Below are 24,380 nucleotides of genomic sequence, written 5' to 3'. Positions count from 1 at the left end.
TGAGTGATAGAGTGAGTGTGTTTATGTTAAAACAAAATAAAACGTTCGGGGCTTAAATTATCTTGTCGACAGCCCCTTGAGCCTAACTTATACAATGGTATTATGAACTGATAGGTCTGACCCACGGACCATCAAAAAGCGAAGTCATACGGTAAGTTCTGCACATGCATGGACAGAATTGAGCCTATATAAAAAAAAGTTAAGCTTTAAGATGAGTAGCTGGCACTTTAAACTAAAATTACTGATAAATTAAGATAAAAAAATTTATTAATTGATTTTTCTGGTAACTGATTTGATAAATGACATTTCTTAATTAAAAAATCTTTAAGTAAGATGTGTGGTGATTAGTGACCATTAATCGATAATTATTCAGAAATCGTGAGATGCGGTCTGGTGTGATGTAGGTTTCAGAAAAACATTTTCTTTATCGTGCCAACGTTTCGATCTTTATTGAGATCATCTTCAGGGCTCAAAGTGTTAGTCTACTGTGTAATTGTGCCATTCTTGCGTGTCGTGTTGAGAGTTTAAGTAAGGTATTTGTTGAGATAAAAGTGTCAGTGTCACGATGGCAAAAATGAGGGAACTAAAACTACTTATACATCTGTATTTTTCTTTGGTACAGTTAAGTTACTTAATTAATCAAAGAAATACATACTTTATCGGTCGAGAGTGCTGTTTAAGTAAAGTAAAAAAGTTTATTCAGCCTGATCTACCCACGTTTTTGCGGTCGTTTTGGGGAAGACGTTTGAAACGGCAAAGGAAGAATAATGAAGGGGCATCAATTGTCCCAACTCACGAGTTTAGGTCGGCGGAGTTAAGTCCTCTTCCAGATTGATTCCTATCTTGGTAACCTTTTTAGAAGATGTGAGCTTGATATATTCACAGGGCCCGGCGTTTTAACAGATGTTCTGCCGTTTAGGAGAAAAACGTGATCCTGCATGCTAGGACGCCCGAGGAAATTTCAAATGCCCGTTCGGATCATCGGTTTACGCCTCTGTAGATTCGATAAGGACTCCTACTCGTGGGCGACTCGTAAACGTTTGTAATATCCCGGTATAAATTACGATTTATCTCTCCGGCATAAGGCGTATTGAGTCTGCGAACACTTGAAAAAAACAAAATCTTCCCCGGCGTTTTAAAACACGTGAAATTCTTATTATGAATTGCCCTAAGAACAAGTGGGTTATTAACTTGAAATGTGTAGGTCCTGAGATATAAATCTTGGAAAGGCAGCCGGGTTCATCTCAGATATTTGGCCCCTGGGGAACCGGCTTAAAGATAATTAAGTTCTGGATGAGCGACGTGGCAGAATGTTAAAGGGCGGCTAATTTTGACAAGTTATGGAGATGAGGAAGGAATGGGAAAATATTTATAAACAGTCTTTGTAAAATGCATCCGTGGAAGATATCTATGTAATTAAGGTACTCGGTTGGACGTAAGCCTAAAATGTTGCCATAATCGTCCTTTAATACCAGAAAGAATTGACAGTGGGGATTACACTAGCATATATTTCCAACCGCACTCTGCACCTTTATGTACTATTAAGAGAAGTAATGTTTATACCTGTGAGATATTTTTTTGAACCGTGAGAGGTGGTCAACCTTTAGGTCAGAAGATTACTTCTTTTATGAGCTGTTTTCTGCAACAACCGTTTGGTCAAATTTTCATAAACAGTAAGAATAGGACTACTTCACTACTTTCGTGGTCCGCTTGACCAATTAATACATGACAATTAATTAAGGTTTTTAGTTGAGATGAAAAAAAGTTAATGGCACGAGAGGGATTCAATAAATATTTTACGATAAAAAGTAAAGCCTTTATTTTCGGGATTTGTTTAATTAAATCTGGCAATAAGAAGAAACTTTTTGCAAGCAAAAATTTTATGTGCAACCTGACCAAGTTTGAGGTTCAACAAACCATAAACTTTCCATTATGTTAAATCAATACAAAACTATTTATATCTAATTAAATCGAATTAATAGACTATTTAGAAGTTGGTGGAGCAGCGAAATTTGTTAGGCTTGAATACGTATCGTTATCTTGAATCCAATAAAAATATTTTTTCCAATCTATTCTAAAATATTTAAGACTAAATATATAATCTTATACATATATTAAAAAATCTATTAGTAGAAAAATTAGTTTTTTCTCCATGGCAAAGCAAGATTTAATTTAGTTGTTGTGGCGGTAAAATTTCTGCACTTCAAGTGCAACCTCACCGAAAATTTATAAACGAAATATTTTAAATTATCATATATCGGATTGTATTGAAAAAGATCAGCTCGTCAAACCCAAAAGCTTTCTTTTGAAGAAAAAGTAAAAAAGATACTAATCTGAATAAACTTGTGAATTTTTTTAAATTACATTTTTACTAACAATTATCAATATGTAACTTATACCTAACTAAACCCGTAGAATCACAGTTGTTTTTGGTACATAAAGGCAAGCCATAGCCAAAAATATATTTTTTTTTTAACGTAAGAAACATTTATTACGGGGAGTTTTGCCTTTGGATCACAGAACGACGATTTTCAATTATCATATATCGGATTGTATTGAAAAAGATCACCACATAAAACACAAAAGCTTTCCCATGTATCGTTGAAGAATTATTTTTCCACAGACGTTGGAATTATCCTGTCCGTGCAGATTCGCTTTGCACCGGCCCTGTAGCCGTTGAAACAGATTATAATTCAAAATGGAAAACTATCATCGTAACTACTATCAGACTACAGTTACCATATATAAGTTTTAAAAAAATTGTTGTACAATAAAGCAATAAGAAAAGCAATATTTTCCTGTCCGATTAAAAATCCAGCTTTCACAACGATAGAAACTATAAATGCCGTAATTTTATATAAGCTATTAAATTCTAAGTGCTTTCTAATTACATTATCGGTTATCTTAACGAGTTTATTGTTGAAAAGGCTATAATTAAAAAGCTTGTAAGCCACCTTTGCGTGAACAATACTGGGTTCGCTATAGTACGGACAGATTGCAGCACTACGTCCTAGATACTCCTTTCAATCAATTTCTCCTATATTTTAAACAAAAATAATTGAAATATTTATTTTATATATTAACAAAGCTTGTCTGATTTTATCTTTTTTTTAAATTACAAAGACGGTACGGTCAATTTCTCACATCGATTTCGCACTTCTCGTCACACTCTTCTTTTTTTTAAGGCCTTGTTTATCTATTAAGAGTGATTTTGATCGGCAACCGCCGTTTCAGCGATAGTTCATAATAATATTTTTTTTAAGTATCCAGAAATTTGAGCTGTCAGCTATTGGGTGCACAATTGATCATTTCCTCTTAGTCTAATCCAGTGAGAAATCCAAAATCTAATTATTCGACGAATTATCCGACCTACAATATTCAAAACAGATTTTCAAAAATATGTCGGTTTTTTTAATGTTTTAAAAACAAATTTCCCTTGATAAGAAAATTGTTGCTACGATGCCATTCTCCTTAAGATCAATTATTATTAATACCATGTACGAAAAATTAATCCGAAGATTATAACTTAATCGGGAGAGATGAGGAACTTCGAGCCATTTTATAATTATACTCACTTCTCATTTTTATTCGAGAATACAAATGAAGTAAAGTTTTGTCTTTTTTTCCTGAAGATCATGTTTATCTTTTAGGAGAGATTTTCATCACCGAACACCGACTTAGCGCTACTTTACAATAATAAATTTTTAAGAACTTGGAATGAAATCCGGATAGAATATAGACTGCCGTCAGCGATTGGTGCAAAATACATCGCTGATAATTTCCGTATTGGCTTATTCCATTGAGAAATTCAAAATCTAATTATTCGACGAGTTATCCGGCCTACAAGAACCAAAATTTATTAAACAAAGTGTACAGGGCTTAAAAAAATTCCCATGATAAGTAAATTGTTGCAACGATCTTTCTCCACATAATCCTTAAGCGGATCAAGAATTATTAATACGATGTACGAAATTAGCTCCTGGAAAAACCTAAATATATAGCACAAAGATTATAACTTCAACTTGAAAGGTTCTAAATCTTCGTATTAACGACTATTTTGAGATGGTGAGGTGCGGTCTGGTGTAGGTTTAAAAAAAAAGATTTTCTTTATCGTGCCAACGTTTCGATCTTTTGAGCCCTGAAGATGATTTAATGAAGATCGAAACGTTGGCGAAATAAAGACAATGTTTTTCTACACCTACATCACACCAGACCACATCTCACGATCTCTAAATAGATTACTTAACGGTCACTAAGTACTACACACTTTGTATTAACTTTGAACAATTTTGTATAGTTTCTAACTTCACATTTTTATTTGATGATTTAATGAAGTAAAGGTTTTCTTTTCTAAAATGATACAAGCTAATCTGCTTTAATCCATGAGCCAAAATTAAAGCGGTTCACTTAATTAATCATCCGAATAAACAAAAATAAAGACAAAAAGAGACCTTGTAAATGTTTATAATTTCGCCTCTTGTTTACGAATGTTAAAAATTGATAATAAAAAAAAATCTCGTTTTATTATTAGACGTCAAGCGATAACATCACGTCATAAAATCAAATAAATTCGTATTGACATTTTTGAAAAAAAAAAATTGAAAAGAGATTCGTTTGTCTAGTTTTCCTCATCAAGATTACAGTATTGTACAGAAGGGACTTAGTTAATGGCATGCAGTACGGTAGACGTCGCAAACAGGTTTTTAATTCATTACTGGCTCGAGAGATATAAATCTGATGGCGACCTTTTTAATCCGATATGCAGGAAAGAAATTTCAAGTATGGGAATGCAACGTTCTCAGCCGGTATCATTCCTCATAGGAATTATGTATGCACCACGCACGTCTCGCATCATCAGCTCGCCTCTTCAGAGAATAAAATCACACAAGGATCCAAAAACTTGTCTTATTGAATTTTCAACGGTAATTAACATCATTAATGTTTATTCTTCTCTTCTTCTATCGTGGTAGTTCCCTTATTTTAAAATCGTTTTTAAGGTGTTTTTCAGGAACATACAACCATTTCGACATATTACAGCGATATCCATTTCGGGGACACCAGCCTCCCCTCTTCGGTCTACATAGTAAAAATTACAAAGTTACATATTAGGAACAATTTTTTTCCATACAATTTTAAATAAAACATAGTTAATCGGTTAAAATGCTTAAACAGACACATACCTAGTTTCAATTTTAGAAACGCATAAACTCGAAGGTTCTTATGTGTTAGTCTATTACTTCTTAAACTTCGCCGATAAATATCACGCATTTTATTATGTATTATATTTATATTATTTTTTGCAAAAATTGACCAAACGAATCAATTACTAACACCAAGTAGCGTAGAATTTTTTTTTAAAGTGGGCATTGTACGTTTAAGAAAAACCTAAACGGTATGAACTTATTTAAACACAAGTGGCCTGTAGGAAACATTCTTTTTGTAAAAAGTGACCAATGAATGATATCAATCAGCATAAAATTTTATTTTAAAAAATCTGATTATTGTACGCCTAAAACTTCAAAGGCGTTGAGTATATTTAAACTCTAGTGAACTATAGGAGAACATTTCTCGTAAAAAATAATCAATGGCATCAATCATCATAGATTTTTTTCAAATTATTATGGTATGGCTAAGAAAATGAGCTTAATTTATTTAAACTCTACTGGACTTAGGAGAAAATTTCATGCAAATGTGTATCAAAGAGCAAAGAATATTGTTTAAAAAAATTTATTGCATTGCTAAGAAAAACCTTCAGTGTATCAAACAGCAAAGAATATTGTTTCAAAAAAAATATTATTGCATAGCTAAGAAAAACCTTAACATACTAAAATTATTTAAACTATAATGAACTTTGTGGCATTTCTTGTTAAAAGTGACCATTGGTAAATTAATCACATAAAATTTTGTTTAACAAACTGATTATAATATGGCTGAGATTAACCTAAACGAGCTGAAATTATTATCCTATTAAAGGAGGAGGATTTCTTTTAGGAGAATGTCTTTCAAATCAATCAGATTTGAATTCGGATCAATGGCATCAAGCAGTAATAACAATCCGCATAGATTTTTTTTTAAATTGAATATTGTATAGCTACAAAAAACCTAATCGAGTTGGAATTATTGACACTCTAAAAGCCTAAGTGACATTTCTTGAAAAAGGGACTAATAGCATCAGTTAGTGTATTAAAGAGCAAACCATATTTAAAAAAAAAAAAAAAAAAGATTATTTCAGGGCTAAGAACCTAAAAAACTGAAATTATTTCAACTCTAATGAACTTTATGTGGCAATACTTGGAAAAATGGATCAATGGCATCAAGCAGTAATAACAATCGGCATAGATTTTTTTTTAAATTGAATATTGTATAGCTACAAAAAACCTAATCGAGTTGGAATTATTGACACTCTAAAAACGTAAGTGTCATTTCTTGAAAAAGTGACTAATAGCATCAGTTAGTGCATTAAAGAGCAAACCATATTTTTTTTTTTAACTGATTATTTCAGGGCTAAGAACCTAAAAAACTGAAATTATTTCAACTCTAATGAACTTTATGTGGCAATACTTGGAAAAATTTACCAATGGCATCAAGCAGTAATAACAATAGGCATAGATTTTTTTTTTAATTGAATGTGTAGAGATTAGTGACCGTTAATCGATAGTTATTCAGATATCGTGAGATGCGGTCGGGTGTGATGTAGGTTTCAGAAAAACATTTTCTTTATCGTGCCAACGTTTCGATCTTTTATTGAGATCATCTTCAGGGCTCAAAGTGTTAGTCTACTGTGTAATTGTGCCATTCTTGCGTGTCGTGTTGAGAGTTTAAGTAAGGTATTTGTTGAGATAAAAGTGTCAGTGTCACGATGGCAAAAATGAGGGAACTAAAACTACTTATACATCTGTATTTTTCTTTGGTACAGTTAAGTTACTTAATTAATCAAAGAAATACATACTTTATCGGTCGAGAGTGCTGTTTAAGTAAAGTAAAAAAGTTTATTCAGCCTGATCTACCCACGTTTTTGCGGTCGTTTTGGGGAAGACGTTTGAAACGGCAAAGGAAGAATAATGAAGGGGCATCAATTGTCCCAACTCACGAGTTTAGGTCGGCGGAGTTAAGTCCTCTTCCAGATTGATTCCTATCTTGGTAACCTTTTTAGAAGATGTGAGCTTGATATATTCACAGGGCCCGGCGTTTTAACAGATGTTCTGCCGTTTAGGAGAAAAACGTGATCCTGCATGCTAGGACGCCCGAGGAAATTTCAAATGCCCGTTCGGATCATCGGTTTACGCCTCTGTAGATTCGATAAGGACTCCTACTCGTGGGCGACTCGTAAACGTTTGTAATATCCCGGTATAAATTACGATTTATCTCTCCGGCATAAGGCGTATTGAGTCTGCGAACACTTGAAAAAAACAAAATCTTCCCCGGCGTTTTAAAACACGTGAAATTCTTATTATGAATTGCCCTAAGAACAAGTGGGTTATTAACTTGAAATGTGTAGGTCCTGAGATATAAATCTTGGAAAGGCAGCCGGGTTCATCTCAGATATTTGGCCCCTGGGGAACCGGCTTAAAGATAATTAAGTTCTGGATGAGCGACGTGGCAGAATGTTAAAGGGCGGCTAATTTTGACAAGTTATGGAGATGAGGAAGGAATGGGAAAATATTTATAAACAGTCTTTGTAAAATGCATCCGTGGAAGATATCTATGTAATTAAGGTACTCGGTTGGACGTAAGCCTAAAATGTTGCCATAATCGTCCTTTAATACCAGAAAGAATTGACAGTGGGGATTACACTAGCATATATTTCCAACCGCACTCTGCACCTTTATGTACTATTAAGAGAAGTAATGTTTATACCTGTGAGATATTTTTTTGAACCGTGAGAGGTGGTCAACCTTTAGGTCAGAAGATTACTTCTTTTATGAGCTGTTTTCTGCAACAACCGTTTGGTCAAATTTTCATAAACAGTAAGAATAGGACTACTTCACTACTTTCGTGGTCCGCTTGACCAATTAATACATGACAATTAATTAAGGTTTTTAGTTGAGATGAAAAAAAGTTAATGGCACGAGAGGGATTCAATAGCTCAGATGGTAGAGCAGCGGCGTATCTAGCCGAAGGTCGTGGGTTCGAATCCCTCTCGTGCCATTAACTTTTTTTCATCTCAACTAAAAACCTTAATTAATTGTCAATAGGACTTGCTGAAATACAAAACTTGCGAGACAAACGCTAGGACTATCTATGTCAATAAAACTCCTGGGCGTAAGCAATGCCAGTAATAATTAACATTAAGAATTACACCAGCAAGTATGTCCAACCGTATTCTCCATCTTCATGAAATATTAAGAGAAATCTATCGGGCACTCTCAACATATCAGACAAGAATGACATATCTACATGGAAAACAAACAGCCCTGAAGATGATCTCAATAAAGATCGAAACGTTGGCACGATAAAGAAAATGTTTTTCTAAAACCTACGTCCCAGGTATTTATTGGGTCACTCCAGACCGCATCTCACGACCTCCAAATAATCTCCATTTATACTGGTGAGGTATTGCTTCCAGTTCAGAGGCAATCCACCTGCAGCTCGGTTGTCTAGATGGTCTACCTATCGTTCTAATCTTCCTATTCCCTCTTGGTTTTTTCTGTAATTCGCGTTTTGTCCACGATTTGATAAACATTGATAATGGCGTCATGTTTAAACAAATCTGAAAGGTAACACCAGCAAGGAATACACACCACGACCCATCCTAATCGACCAAAGTACTGTACATAAGCAACACAAGGAATAATTGACAACAATAATGATATTAGTACATATGTCTAACCATATTCTCCATATTTATGTACTATTAAGAGAAATAGTGTTTGCACATGTGAGATATGGGGGTCGGTGAGGGATGTGTGTGTGTGTGTTGGGGTCTGTGAGATGGCATACACTGTAGACTGTCTTTCCTGGAGATATGAGATAAACCATTTGAGCAGTTCGAGTACGAAATGGTCAAAAGCTTTGGGTAAATCCAGGAAGGTGCCAACTGCTCATCTCCCTTAACCAAAGCCGAGTGCGCACAGTTTGTCAAGTGCGATGTCTGTTAATTTGCCTTTCAGAAAATTGATGTGATCCACTTTTTTCTCCCTTTATTTATCTTGCATAATATGATCGAATCCTTAGAGTTTTAGAGACTACGGTAAGAAGGGCATATTTACTCAAAAATAATAACATCCTCTAACTTTAACTTAAAATAGATATTGTTTTGTGTATAAACTGTCTCCAAATTGATTCAGTTGAGTTTCTTGCACGGCTTATTAACATTCGACTACTGTTGTTTCCACGGCATCGGACTTGAAAATCGTACGGCGCCTTGTAAATTGGCCAAACAATGCGGAATGTTTATTTAAATGGTATCTCGCCGGTATCCAACCCCCAACCATCAGGCAGACCGAGATAATGTCATGTCGCACACGTGTATCCGCCTGTCCCTGGTTTCAAAATAATGTGTATTTATCGCTCAGTCGGATCGTATTTCCTACCCTCTCGCAATCGCGAGATTCGCAGAGAAAAACGCCCAACTGACGTTATTTCGTTACAAAGTTTCGCTGTACGGAATGATGTCTAAGAAAGTAGCGTCCAGAACAAAATAATGTGAAACTTTATATTGTCAAAGTAGTTTTATCGATATTCGCACATGTTAAAATAATCAGAAGTTTCACGAACTTCACAATAAACATCTTGGATCCGCCAATACTCGCTTGTTCATCTCCAGCCGCGTTTCCTCTTTAAGCCTTTAAAAAACATATGTTCAAGCCATGTGTTAATAGTTAAAAATCGTACGCTTAGTGCGAACAGCCAAAATAGACAGTGCTGTTGATCAATTAATAACAATTACAAATACACCTAACAAAAAATTAGCTCTGAGATTTTTACTATATAAAGGACACTGTAACGTTAGATCAATGGGTTACAGTTCAGAAACTCCGGCTTCCTCTTGGCATAATTCCATATTTGAGGATAACGAATGAGGTTTCTAGACCTACAAATCATAGCTTTATCAATTTGTTCCAGTTTCCTCCTAGAGTTGTAGGCCAATTTTTCAGAAGAAAGGTTTATTTTAGAGTTTTATAACTATATCATAATTTTTTTCCTATTTTCTAACTATCATCAAAAGAAAAAAGTTTGAAAAGCAACAAGGTTCTTGCAGATTTTCCTTTCTGAGTCTAAACTTTGAATCTAAACCTAGAGAAATCTCATAAGTTCCACTTTTCCCTAGCAAAACGCACAGATGAAACCATCATTTTTTAGAAGAGTAATGAGTGGTAATGAAAGTGCATTCTTTATAATAATATAATTAATTAGTTATCATGGAAAATGCAGGCGAACTTTCATTAACCTAAATTGTAATTCATTAACGCTAATGAAATCTAAGCGGTGAAAATGAGACCACAAATTCAACAAATTAGACGAAGCTGTTCAGTCAGTAGTCATGCAAAAATTCCTGCACTTGATAAACCCACCAATTAAATTTTCCATTATATTTATGTCTAAAATAATATATTAATTTTTTTAAAATAATTATTAACAAATCGAAAAAATTACTAAAAACATATATCTAAAACATAATTGGAGTAGTTTTGCTCCTCGACTCATGTTGATACAGCATAAATTTCACGTGCAACCTGTTTGAGGTTCATGAAACCAAAAACTTTCCATTATGTTAAATCAATACAAAACTATTTATACCGATAAATCGAATTAATAGACTATTTCCATTTGTGACATGAACCTCTGTAAAATTACATTTTTCAAATCTATCCATAACTAATTAAACTTAAATGTGTTTTATATTATACTTCATTTGTAAATTAAATTGGAGTGAGTTTCTCAATGACAAACCATTTGGTTGATGGGGCGGCAAAAATTGTTACTTTTGAGTAAGTGTAACATCACCAACAATTTTTGTCGCAAAGCGCGCTAAATTTTTTATATTTTTTATTTTTAAAACCTATTTAAGCTAAATATTTTACGATAAAAAGTAAAGCCTTTATTTTCGGGATTCGTTTAATTAAATCTGGCAATAAGAAGAAACTTTTTGCAAGCAAAAATTTCACGTGCAACCTGACCAAGTTTGAGGTTCATCAAACCTTAAACTTTCCATTATGTTATATCAATACAAAACTATTTACACCTAATTAAATATAATTAATAAACTATTTAGAAGTTGGTGGAGCAGCGAAATTTGTTGGGCTTGAATACGTACCATCAATTCCATTTGTGACATGAACCTCTGTAAAATTACATTTTTCAAATCTATCCATAACTAATTAAACTTAAATGTGTTTTATATTATACTTCATTTGTAAATTAAAATGTAGTGTGTTTCTCAATGACAAACCATTTTGTTGATGGGGCGGCAAAAATTGTTCCTTTTGAGTATGTGCAACATCACCAACAATTTTTGTCGCACAGCGCGCTAAATTTTTTATATTTTTTATTTTAAAAACCTATTTAAGCCAAATATTTTACGATAAAAAGTAAAGCCTTTATTTTCGGGATTTGTTTAATTAAATCTGGCAATAAGAAGAAACTTTTTGCAAGCAAAAATTTTATGTGCAACCTGACCAAGTTTGAGGTTNTTAACAATTACATTTAGGATGTGGAAAAGTGAATTTATACAATGCAAAATATATTTTGTATTCAAACAATGTATTTCTACTCACTCAAAGTGTTTGTCTTCTGTGTAATTGTGCCATCCTTGCGTGTCGTGTATTGTAATATACACGTGTGGGGGTATTGTAATAAGCCCTGAAGATGATCTCAATAAAAGATCGAAACGTTGGCACGATAAAGAAAATGTTTTTCTGAAACCTACATCACACCCGACCGCATCTCGCGATATCTGAATAACTTTAAATTGAATATTGTATAGCTACAAAAAACCTAATCGAGTTGATATTATTGACACTCTAAAGAACTTAAATGGTATTTCTAGAAAAAGTGACTAATAGTATCAGTTAGTGCATTAAAGAGCAAACCATATTTAAAAAAAAAACTGATTATTTCAGGGCTAAGAACCTAAAAAACTAAAATTATTTAAACTCTAATGAAATGTATGTGACAATACTTGAAAAAAGTGACCAATGGCATCAATCAGCAATAACAGTCAGCACAGATTTTTTTTACTGAATATTGTATAGCTACAATATACCTAATCGAGTTGAAATTATTGACACTCTAAAGAACCTAAGTGATATTTCTTGAAAAAGTGATTAACAGCACCAGTTAGTGCATTAATGAGCAAACCATATTTTTTTTAAAAACTGATTATTTCCGGACTAAGAATTTAAAAAACAGAAATTATTTAAACTCTAATGAACTTAATGTGGCAATACTTGAAAAAAAAGGAGCAATAGCATCAATCAGTAATATCAAACATAAACTTTTATTTTCAAAAAGAAAATATTGTATGAATAAGAAAAACCCTAAACGAACTGAAAAAATATTTCAAGTCTACTTAACATTAGGAGAACATTTCTTAGTCAATCAATAAATAATGACGAGTGGTATCCTTCAGTTAGCTAAACCTCTAACTAAAATATGAAAGTGTACTGCTGAGTACGCTTTATTTAGTCTTTACTAAATACGATAAGTGTTTCGTTATATAATTAATTTTCAATAATAAAAACTTTAAAACGTGCTTAACATTCGACTTATTTTAACGTTATTTGAATATGGTGAAACTATTATAAAATCTAAATAATAACGTTAATCATTACATCAATTTATCTACATTAGTTTCAGAAAGTTATCTTTAACGGGTAAAGTGTTAAACTGAACTTATTTAAACCTTAATCAAGTGGAGCAAAACTTTCTTGTCATACGTCACTACTGGCATCAATCATATCCATATTTTGATTAGGTCCTTATTGGAGTTAAGGGGAAATATTAAATTGTAAAATTAATTCGATCAAAATTGACGTCTGGAGAGGTATGGATCAATCCAGAAATTAAACAATTGCTGACCGAGAAGGCAATTCAAACCTGATAATTAAAAGTCCTTTGCTCAACTTGCGCAAATCATCTATCATTGTTTCCAATCGAGAAAGTGACCTTTGTAAAAGTCGTTAAAGTCAATAACGCAGGAGATAGCTCGGCCAGAGAGTGGTAGCAATGATAATTTGCAATAAATCCGGATCTTGGGGTGGAGATGTGTGAGCCTCGGCCATGGTCAGTATCTATCTCCTTACCGGGCAGGAAGGGGAGTCGCTATCTCAGAAAGTAAATTATAGACAAACGAGACCTCTAGGGCTCGGAGATAAGTGTTATTTGTGGAGGAGGAGAGGGACTTAGCCGCATTCACCTCCGTGAACACTTTATAACAATATCCAGATACGCCTAGGATGAAATACATCCTGTAATTTGACCAGGCATGACGTGGGCTTATTGCTTTCGTTCTTCACCTTCAATGCAATTCACCCCTGGTCAACCCTTTGTTAAACTAAAGGTGCTATATATAAATTATGACGAATATATTAAAAACGGCTATTTTAACAAGCATTAGTGAATTAAGTTGGAAATGCCTCCATGACGAAGCACGGTTTGTGATGCGGCGAAAATTGTTGCACTCGAGAACGTGCAACCTCATCATCCATTGATGTTTCCTTCCTATCCTAAACTATTTAAGCCTAAGTCTTTCTTCTATCTAAATTCCTGTATAAGTAAATAAAATTTACATAAGAGATTTTGTTTCACCACAAATCAATGAGTCGTTTTGGTTTTAATTGGTGGGCGGCCAAATTTGTTGCACTTGGGGTCGTGCAACCCCAAAATCCATTAAAATTTTTCTTCGATCCTAAACTATTTAAGCCTATCTTTCTTGTGTCTAAATTCCTGTGTAAGTATATTAAATTTAAGTGATTTGTTTTCACCACAAATCAATGAGTCGTTTTGGTTTAATTGGTGGGCGGCGAAATTCGTTGCACTCGAGAACCTGCAACCTCACCATCCATTATAGTTTCCCTTCTATTCAAAACTATTTAAGCCTAAGGTTTTCTTTTTTCTAAATTCCTGTATAAGTAAATTAAATTTAAGTGATTTTGTTTCACCAAAAATCAATGAGTCGTTTTGGTTTAATTGGTGGGCGGCAAAATTTGTTGAACAAGGAGTCGTGCAAACCCCAAATCCATTGAAGTTTTCTTCGATCCTAAGCTATTTAGGCCTATTTTTTATATCTAAATTCCTACATAAATAAATTCAATTTAAGTGATTTTGTTTCGCCACAAATCAATGAGTCGTTTTGGTTGGTGGGAAGGCAAAATTTGTTGTGTTTGAGTACGTGCAATCAACTGAATTTGTCCGTGAAACTCTGTAATAAATGAAATAATTCATTTTTTCAACATTTGCTCTGTAATCCAAAATATATCTTCTGGATATTAGACAAGCTCCATTAATATATTATACTGGAGCGGGTTTTCTACAAAAGGAAGGTTTAATTTAGTTGGTGGGGCGACAAACATTACTGCACTTGAGTACATGCAGCCAACCCACTAGCCAATTTTGCCGCCCGGCGCCTTAAATTGCCAACATTTTTTTAACCAAAATAAATCTATATATGAAAATAGTTTATGTTAAAAAGGAAACCTTTATTTACGAAATTTTTTAACAAAATCTAACAATAAGTTTTTGAATAAAAGCAGAATGTATGGGCCAAAATTACTAAGGTTCATAAAATGTTAAAATATTTAATTACAATTTTTAAAAAAACGCATGGCGTAAAAGCTTAATCATTGGTTTAAAATATGGTATTTTTTCCACTACGATGAAGAATTGAAGACGCGGGAAAAGTTGCGACAATCGCATTAATTTCATTTGTCGCATAAATCTCAGGAAAATACATTTTTCCTATCTATCCTAAACTATTGAAGCCGAAATCCATCTTCTAATTAAACAAAAACTCCAATCAAGTCAATTAGTCAATTAGGTTGGTATGTTTTTTCTACTTCAAAGCAAGGCTTAATTTAGTTGGTGGGACGACAAACATTGTTGCTCTTGTGTACATGCAACCTCATGAACCGCTTGAGACCCTCCGCGCCTTAAAATTGCCATATTTTTCTATTAAAACTAAACTATTTAACCTTGGATTTTATAAGAATAAACATGTTTTTTTATTTATTATATTTTGTCAACTAAATCTGAACGTAAGAAGAATCAAGATGAACAATAATATTATCATTCAATTAATTAAGGTTTTAAGTTGAGATAAAAAAGTCAGTGTCACGAGCGGGATTCGAACCCACGAACTTCGGCTTAATGCGCCGCTACTCTACCACTTGAGCTATCGTGACTTCCATCCACTCGGACCCCAACTTCCTATCTCAACCCCACCTTTTGAATTTTCCCTCCTTTTTGCCATTTATCAAATGTCGTGTAATCTATTTGATTCTCGGCGACAAGTGAAATGGCCACGGAGAGCTTTAGTGAAGTATATTTCATTTTAATTAACTAAATTCACTATTTTTCATGGTCCGCTTGACTCAAATTGAATGATATTAATTGGTCAAGCGAACCACGAAAAATAGTGAATTTAATGAATTAAAATGAAGTACAGTTCACTAAAGCTCTCCGTGGCCATTTCACTTGTCGCCGAGTATCAAATAGATTGATTACACGACATTTCAAAAATGGCAAAAAGGAGGGAAAATTCAAAATGTGCGGTTGAGATGGGAAGTTAGTGCCCGAGGGGATCGAAGTCACGATAGCTCAAGTGGTAGAGTAGCGGCGTATAAAGTCGAAGGTCGTGGGTTCGAATCCCGCTCATGACACTGACTTTTTTATCTCGACTTAAAACCTTAATTAATTGAATGATATTAATTGGTCAAGAGGACCACGAAAAATAGTGAATTTAATAATATTATCCTTCATGCCCGGACAGGTTAATTACAGTATTTTTTAATAATTACTTAATAAGCTGAAGATTTTGAGCGATAGTTTTAAACGAGTCATAAACTGCAGATTATAAATGGAAGACCAGTCATAAAAAATCTCAGCACTTTCCTCTGTGTGTGAAAAACATCTGATAATCAGTGAATTTGTCCAAATTACACTTTCATATCGTTCTATTTTTTGTTAAATTTTTAATTGTCTTTAAACTACAAGTAGCTTTTAATCTTGATTTATTTGGTGTGACTAAAGTAATAGGTGAATGATTTAATGTAATTTGGAAAATCTTGCTAGGATCCATAGAAAAACATTTGCCAGCAGTTCACACTTTTCCAGGTTAAGTCGGTGTATTCGCATTTGGATTGCTAACTTAAACCCTGCCACGGAAAGGAATTCAAAATATAAAATAAATTTATTGTCGCAATCATACAGGCCAACTGGTTCAGGGTGTATAAATAGAAATCCTTTCCGTCTCATTATCTCCTGATAACTCGCCCATATAGACGACGTGGCTCGTAAGCGTAGCAGAGTGCACTTCTCGGTTTAGGAGGTCGTAAAATGCGCTCTTGCTCACCGAAAGCAATTTTAAACACGCGATTAGTGGACGGCGAACCCGGCTTACGTATTTCCACTAGGCTCGCCAATTTGGCTCTTGTTTTGAATAAAAAAAGTAAACGGAGAGAGTTGTCAGTTCTCTAAATGACCCTCGTGGACGCAGAACCTATGCCATAAAATGCAGCAGCGTTTGGACGATGATTTGTCGTCCGTGTTTTATTTAAAAGGATTGAAGAATGTACGGTCCAGCTATTCCGGTTGTTCGGACATTGCATGCCCTTTTTGAGATTGATTTGCAACATAAATCCCCTAGACAAAATGTTCTATTTGAAAATGTAACATCCTGATATAAACTCAATCCGCATTGGGCCAATCAAAATTTGTAATTCATTATAAAAATCACATACAAAATTGTAACTGAAACTATTTCGTGGTAATAATTGGGTTAAAATGTAGTTTGGTCGTTTCCTATTATTTTGATCGGCCTATTCCAATTGTTTTGGCCTGTCAAACGCTTTTTTTCTACATCCTGCTATCTTCAATAATTGATCTATGTGTTATTTTGGCAACAGAAACCCACTGAAGATGATGAGAAGCCGAAAAGCGTCAATCAGTCAAGAATCAAATAGAGAAATCGTTATCCATCAAAGATGTCAGAACACGAAAAGAAATCCTTCAATATCTCATTAAATAGGTTCTGGGATTTTCAGGTCAGGATTAGGTCTAACCTACTCTGAAAATTTCGTTAAAATCGGCCCATGGGTTGGTAAAGTCATATAGTGCTGAATTTCGTGATGATGTGTTCTTAAATCTAGTGAAAAAATTCAGTCACATATCTTTCAGGCTATATTAATATTATTATTAACAAATATTACTACCGAACAGTTAAATTCAAACAAATTTTTAAATTTCTGTAGTGGTAGCGAAAATTGGGAGAAATTGGGAAATATGATCGATACACAGGACGACCAACTCCGCGTTGAACTGAAGTTCTTCCATTATCTGAAACTCCACGAATGTTTTCTCCGTCGCGCATTTAATTTTTACAAAATTTAAAAAAGATGTCAGGCGCGACAAGACATTTCACCATCTTAAGTAGTTGGTCTGAGCGTTCTCTGTCAATCGGGTCCTTTTTGTAATAGTACAACAAGCAACCAAACTTATAAAAGGTTCGTTGAGGTATTTTGCACTTTAATAAGTTTCTACAGTGTAAAAAATTGAAAGCGGTGGGCCACATTTTGCCGAACGAACAAAAAAGACGTTTTGGTAAAATGGCGTACAGACTTCTGAATATGGTAAGATGCCTGACAGATTCTAACAGAAAAAACTAACTAGAAAGACAGTGTATCTTCAGGCTAGTATGGCATCAACAGGCTGTTAAGGGTAAGGTACTATCTTTAGCACATTAGCACTTGTTATTTGACCTCCCTTTTCTATACTGCTTTAAATTTTTTCCTTCTGAAACGGATTTTTTATTCTTAACATCATACAATTCATGCTAATTGGTTTACCAAATGTTTAAATGAAAAATAAAACCTGCAATTTTAAATAAAGCAAGATACAATAAAAAAGTGAAATATACAAGGAAAAATAAACAAAACCACTTCACGAAGATAAGCACATGTTCGGAGAATTATAAAGGCCTATTCAATGGGAAATTTTATCCACCACTGAATTTTGGGGAAAACGTTAAAAGCTTTAAACCCAGTTTTTCCAAAAAAAATTGATTTTGGGCTTTTCACATCAATAATTTAATATCCACTTTTGGGGCACGGAGGATGCCAGGACAGAATGGCCTCCATCCCAGGGGATATGGACGTTTCAATAGATATTGTAAATGGTTTTCTCCCCATATAAATTGACTTTTTTGCTATATTTCATTACATAACCAAAAATATTATTATTTATTTTTTTAAATTAATTATTCTTTTTATGTAAGGTATTGGTTGAGATGAAAAAGTCACAATGAAAGGCACGATAGCTCAAGTAGTTAGAGCAGCGGCGTATTGAGCCGAAGGTCGAGGGTTCAAATCCCGCTCGTGACACTAACTTTTTCATTTCAACCAAAACCTTACATAAAAAGAATAAATAATAAAAATAAGTAATTAGGTTTAATTAGACAACTAAACATAAAATGGATCATTTACTTTTGTCTAGGTAGGTTCCCTTGTCAGTTTTACGTGTGAATTTATAGGATATCTTCTGATTTTATGTATATAACAGGGCAGACCACGCGATTGGTAAAATAGGGGTATCCCTCTACGGGCAAATGCTGGATGACCCTTTCTCTCTTTATTTCCTCTCGCCGTATGTTTAACTGGATAGAAACACGCGAGTAATCTGGCTACGGCATTCCTTTTCAGACGGCATAAAATATGTCGGCACCGGAAAAATGATCAGAAATCTTCGCATTGGAAGATAAAAGAGTGAGCCGTTATTAGCCGGCCATCAATAAACCCCCTTCACCAAATTACCTGCGCCACTGGGCACTGGGTGTAAATCTTTCCCGTAGCGTATATAAGAAATCGACGATCTGTGCGTGTCCTGGAAATTTATCGAGTAATAAAATCCTCTGGGGTAATAATCCAAGAGTACAGAAACATAATTGAACTTAATTCTGTAAAATTCGTACTCGGCGAAAGCTAAAAATTACTAATGGACTTCTTTTTTCCTACTCACCCACCTCAGCGCAAGACAATTTAGCACAATCGACCTACGACCGCACAGTGTGTATGTACGATTTTGAACGGTCCTCTACTGCATAAAATCGTGTGGGCGAATTAGCCACGAACCATTATCAGATCAAGCATCTTAATTGATTCTGAAAAATATGCTCTTAAGAAACGTGGGCGTTTCCGAATTACAGTTTTTATCGTTCTTGTACAATAACCGTACACGACGATGTGTGCAGTCTTAAAAACCGTGTACTCTCTCTCTCCTCTCTCTCACTCTCTCTCTCTCTCTCTCTCTCTCTCTCTCTCTCTCTCTCTCTCTCTCTCTCTCTCTCTATCTCTCTATCTCCTCTATCTCTCTATCTCTCTATCTCTCTATCTCTCTATCTCTATATCTCTCTATCTCTATATCTCTCTATCTCTCTATCTCTCTATCTCTCTATCTCTCTATNCTCTCTCTCTCCCTCTCCCTCTCCCTCTCCCACTCACTCTCCCCCTCCCTCGCCCCCTCTTTTTTCGTAATTACAGTGTCAAACCCATGACTGTAACTTCCTTGTTTACTAAAGTTTATAATCGAAAATAAAATGTATACCTAATTAAACAACAGTTTCAAAAGTTCGAACAGAAGATAAATCGGTACCGTCTACTCATTATGCAATTATTGTTCACGCCGTTGAACAAACAGGATGGTTTGGCGAGCAGGGAAGTGTATGGCCGCTTCCTAATTACTGAAACGTTAACTTTCTTCGTCCAAGAGGAAAAGGAAATGTTTAAAACCGACTGGACCAAATGGATGTTCATTAACGCTAATTACATTTAACCAGCGAGCATCATCCCTCGTAATTAGAAACAGGCCCCTATTGATTATAAAATCTAAGGGTCATTATAACTTGGTAAAGCGCTGCACTAAGGTTGCACCGTCGTTACCTGCGTATGAAGGCAGGCTTATTGTTGTGGCCTAGGAGGGCCAGGGGGCAATTCAAACTTTGTCATACCTAATGGGTCGTTCTCAGCCCGGTGACCATTGCACGAAATGGGGGTCCGAGGATTAATAGTAGAACTTGTACGAACCATTGTAGAAAGGGGTCGCTTTGCCCAATGGCTCCATTTCTCCGACCCTGGCCGGTATTAGCCTCTTAATTTATTCATATTCAATTTCAGTTCAAATGTCCTTCCTGCTTTCATTTTTCTTTTATCGTAAATACGACAAAACCCAACGAACATCGACCAAACAATTTTCCATAACTAATCAACAAAGAGTAAAACTGAACAAACAAGAAAAGATTTTTAAAATCTCCTTGATTTTCAACATAAAGCAGAAAAAAACAAGCGAATAGAGAACTCACTATTACAAGTGTCGAAAAAAAATGCAAATTTTAAAAAACTTTTCGCGGAGTCTGATTCGAGAGTAGAAATGTGAGACCTGATGGACCTCCAGAGATGAAAGGTCGTAATCAGCTCCTCTGACAGAGAGATAAAAATGGAGGAAAAGATATTGAGACTGAGGCAGACAGACAAATATAAAAGTACTTGCAAGTTATAAAAATTTTTTTCATAAACTTTCAACAAATTATTTGACAGGAAACTATCAATGCGAAAATTGGCAGTGTCCGAGAGATAAAAGATAATATTCAGTTTCCTCGATAGAAAAAAAAAAAGAGAGGAAGATTTATTGATTGATTAATTTTAATTAAACGTTTATTTGACCGCGCAAAGTTAGATCTCGTGGACCTTTTCTCCACTTAACGTGAGTCCTTATTACAAAGACGAGGTTGACATGGAAACGTACCGACCAACTACTTAAGATGGTGCCGTGTCGCATCTGACTTGCATAAGTGTTGTAAAATTTTAAAGGTACGACAAAGAAAACATTTGTATATCATATAATGGATTAATTTCAGCACAATGCGGATTTGTTAATGCTATTTATCTATTATACTTCTCTACTTTTCCCTCTGTTCACTACAATCACGGAAATTTAAAAATATGTATCAAAATGACTGTGCTATACTGATATTTATTAATAATATTTTCTAATATTGATCTTTGAATTTACGTTTTTAGTAGATTTAAGAACACAACATCACGAAATTCAGCGCTATATGACTTTTACAACCCGTAGGCGGATTTTAATGAAATTTTCACAGTAGGTTAGTACAAATCTAGTCAATCGTTGAGACAAATTAAAGAGAAAAAGCTTACTTGGTATTAATTATCGATGAACGATAGCATTTCTATATTCAATTCCAAAGAAATGTTTGGGCTGAGAATTAATTATTTTCTGTACAAATGCAAGAGCTTTTGAAAAATGTAAAAGATTCAAAAGACCAATAATTTTATGGAGTACCAAATAATGGAGATGAAAGGTCTCTTTAGAAGATAAGTGCTCAGATAAAAGAGACTTGTCGGTTTCTTGATTTCCACAAATATTTAAAACCTGACGAATAATGGGAACATCGGAATAACAACCCCCTTCTTAATTCTGACCTTTCGTGCCGAAAACGTGAGAGAGAAAAAATTCCGCGGGCTTGATGAGTCCGGTCTGAGCTTAAATGTCACACGGGTTGATGTTTTGAATTGTGTCGTCCCGGTGTAAGTACCCTTTTAACCTTCCCCTTGGCGAGTCTCTCAAGAACTCTTCGCATTTTTTTATTTCCACCTTCTCCCCTGCTGATTTATATCTGGCTCGCAATCTCAATCAAACGTCCACTTATTCTTGGTCGGCTCCCAAATAAACATTCACCTCGGCTCACCGTCTCTCTCTTTTCTCTACTCGATCCCACGCCAGATATATTTGTAGAATCATTAAACCCTTTCCTAAACCCGGGTCCCGATTTGTCTCCATCGTCGCTTTTTTCGGGTTCCCCGTGGCCCGTCCCTATTTGGACTTCACGCATTCTCAGACTTGACACCTTTTGTGAGGTTGTTATATGGGGAAAAAATCCTACAGATATTTCTTAAGAGTATTACCTTTTATTTGCAGTATATTTAGTATATACTGACAGGCAAAAAATTCCTCCTAATTGACTTTTTTCTCGATAAAAGAAAATTCTGCCCTTAATTTGTCTCATTGTTTTTACAAACAAATGTTTGTTTCTGCTATGTTTCAAATTTGAAATAACAATTAGAGATTAAGCCTTTAATTTTACAGTAACAAGGTTCACTTAATCCTTAATCAAAAACAAGGATAAAGGATTTTTTAATGTTTACTTTTTATGGAATTTTAATATTCAGTCTCATTTGAATTCTGAAGCAATAAACTGTTTAGTTTTCATCTTTTTTTTTTATTTCAATTTTTAAACTTAATGCCACTTAGTGCTGAAGATGTTAAGGATGTTGCGCGTGATGTGGCACTTCTTGATGATGGACGTTACATCAGGTATGAGGCTATTGCCATCGGAGTTCCATAAAAAAAAACTCTGCGAATCGCCGTTAGACGTTTTCGAGAAACTGGGTCCTACCATAGAAGGCCCGGTTCTGAACACCCTAGGGTAACAGAACCACAGAATGTCCGTTTTTTGATTTTGAGAATTTTGCGTTGTTCAAGCGATTCATCAGCTCCAGGAATTTCGAGGTGTCCAAATTTCTGAACGCACTGCTCGAAGAATATTAAATCATGGCTTTTCGTCCCGTAAGAGTACCAGAATTGACCAGAACAAACGGAGTTGCACGGGTCGCAGTTGCTCTTGGTCTTAGGACGATTGATCTGCTGTACTTTTTACAGATGAGTGTAGATTTGCTCTACTATCTCTAGATGGGCGTGTAAGAGTGTGGAGAAGGCGAAATGAAAGGTACGAAGCTTGTAATCTTTCCCAGAGCCAACGTAGCCCAGTGATGGTGTGGGCGGGAATTTCAATGGAGAGTCGCACAGAGTTGGTTGCTGTTCGTGAAGGGTCTTTGACGTCCACTCCCCATGTGGATGAAATTTTGGAATATTATGCGTTGTCTATCCTCGATAAAATCAGCGACAATCCTATTCTAATGCGCGATAATGCCCGTCCACATGTTGCTCGCATAGTACAAACTTACGTTCAACAACATAACATCAGGGTCTTACCATGGCCAGCCCGTTCTCCAGACTTGAACCCGATCGTTGATGGGATAACCTCAAAGACGAATAAGAGCATGTCCATCAATTCCTGATACACTCCACGATCTTGAAAGGACTCTTCGTGAAGAATGGGCTAATTTCCAGACTGGCAGAATGTATGGCGAGGCGTCTTTGAGATCTAATTAAGGCAAGAGGAGGAAATACGCGATATTGAAATGTTAATTAAATTAAAACAAATTTTATCTCCCCATCTTTTTTTTTCATTTTCCTTAGCAGTTTACTTTTTTTTTACTTTTTTTAGTACCAAGACTTAAAAAAAACGTTAAAAAAGTGAAACTTTGATTAATATATAAAAATATATACAACTCAAGTTATAAAATGGGTGGAATTTTTTGCCTGTCAGGGTATACTAAGCAACAAAGAACTTGAATGTGATGGATCACTTCAAACGATTGACTTGGTCACTTGTTCCTCAAGTTCACTCAATAAAATAACTGCCTAAGATATTTTTTTTAAACAATTATTTCCGTGTAAAGTAATTGGAAACGCACGAAATTGAATTATCACTAACCTGGATGTGGATAAATGCTACTTTGAAGTCCAGTTTCGTTAAAACTTCCCAACAAGGTCCGAAAAAGAGGCGTGACAATGATAATATCAGACGCCCCAGTTTTCCTCCCCGTGAAATATAAATCAACACGAACGCATATAACAGGGCATTTCTCATGAGGAAGTTGTTCATTTGAATAACGAGCCGGCGAGGAGCGAGCATTAGAGGCCGGGGACTTAAGTACTTTTGTTACATTTAACTCGAGGAATGGTGAAAACTCGTGAAAGAAAAGAGACGAAGGAGCGCTATTTATCAAAAGCTCAGGGAAAACCAGGCCAAGATCAACTGACACAATGGTTTCACAATGATCTGAATTGAATATAATTCATGGTCTTGTTACAAAACCAACTTCTTTTCAAAAAACCTTTATTTGGCAGAAGATCTCTATTTCTTACAAGGAGAAACTATAAACGTTGAATCAACGATTTTAATTAAACATTTTGGTGATATTAGGTCGAAAAATATTAGATACTTGTCTACGCGATCTTGTCAATAGAAGAAGTCAAAAATATAATATACAGGATTGTATCAAAAACGAAAAAACACGTCCAGTAAA

At 34.8% G+C, this 24,380-nt stretch overlaps 1 protein-coding gene and 1 non-coding gene across 7 annotated transcripts in view; one reads left to right on the top strand and one right to left on the bottom strand.

Annotated features, from left to right (window-relative positions):
• LOC112128253 overlaps positions 1–24,380 on the bottom strand; it is a 259,399-nt gene that overhangs the window by 121,751 nt on the left and 113,268 nt on the right. The window lies entirely within an intron of this gene.
• Trnay-aua lies at positions 15,746–15,818 on the top strand. The gene has a single exon. It is a non-coding gene; the product is annotated as a tRNA-Tyr (tRNA).

The sequence above is a fragment of the Cimex lectularius genome, unplaced genomic scaffold (assembly GCF_000648675.2).
Source record: "Cimex lectularius strain Harlan isolate CLEC.00 unplaced genomic scaffold, Clec_2.1 scaffold251, whole genome shotgun sequence".
Taxonomy (NCBI): domain Eukaryota; kingdom Metazoa; phylum Arthropoda; class Insecta; order Hemiptera; family Cimicidae; genus Cimex; species Cimex lectularius.
Note: the sequence above shows the minus strand (reverse complement) of the source record. Positions and strands in the feature narration are given on the sequence as shown.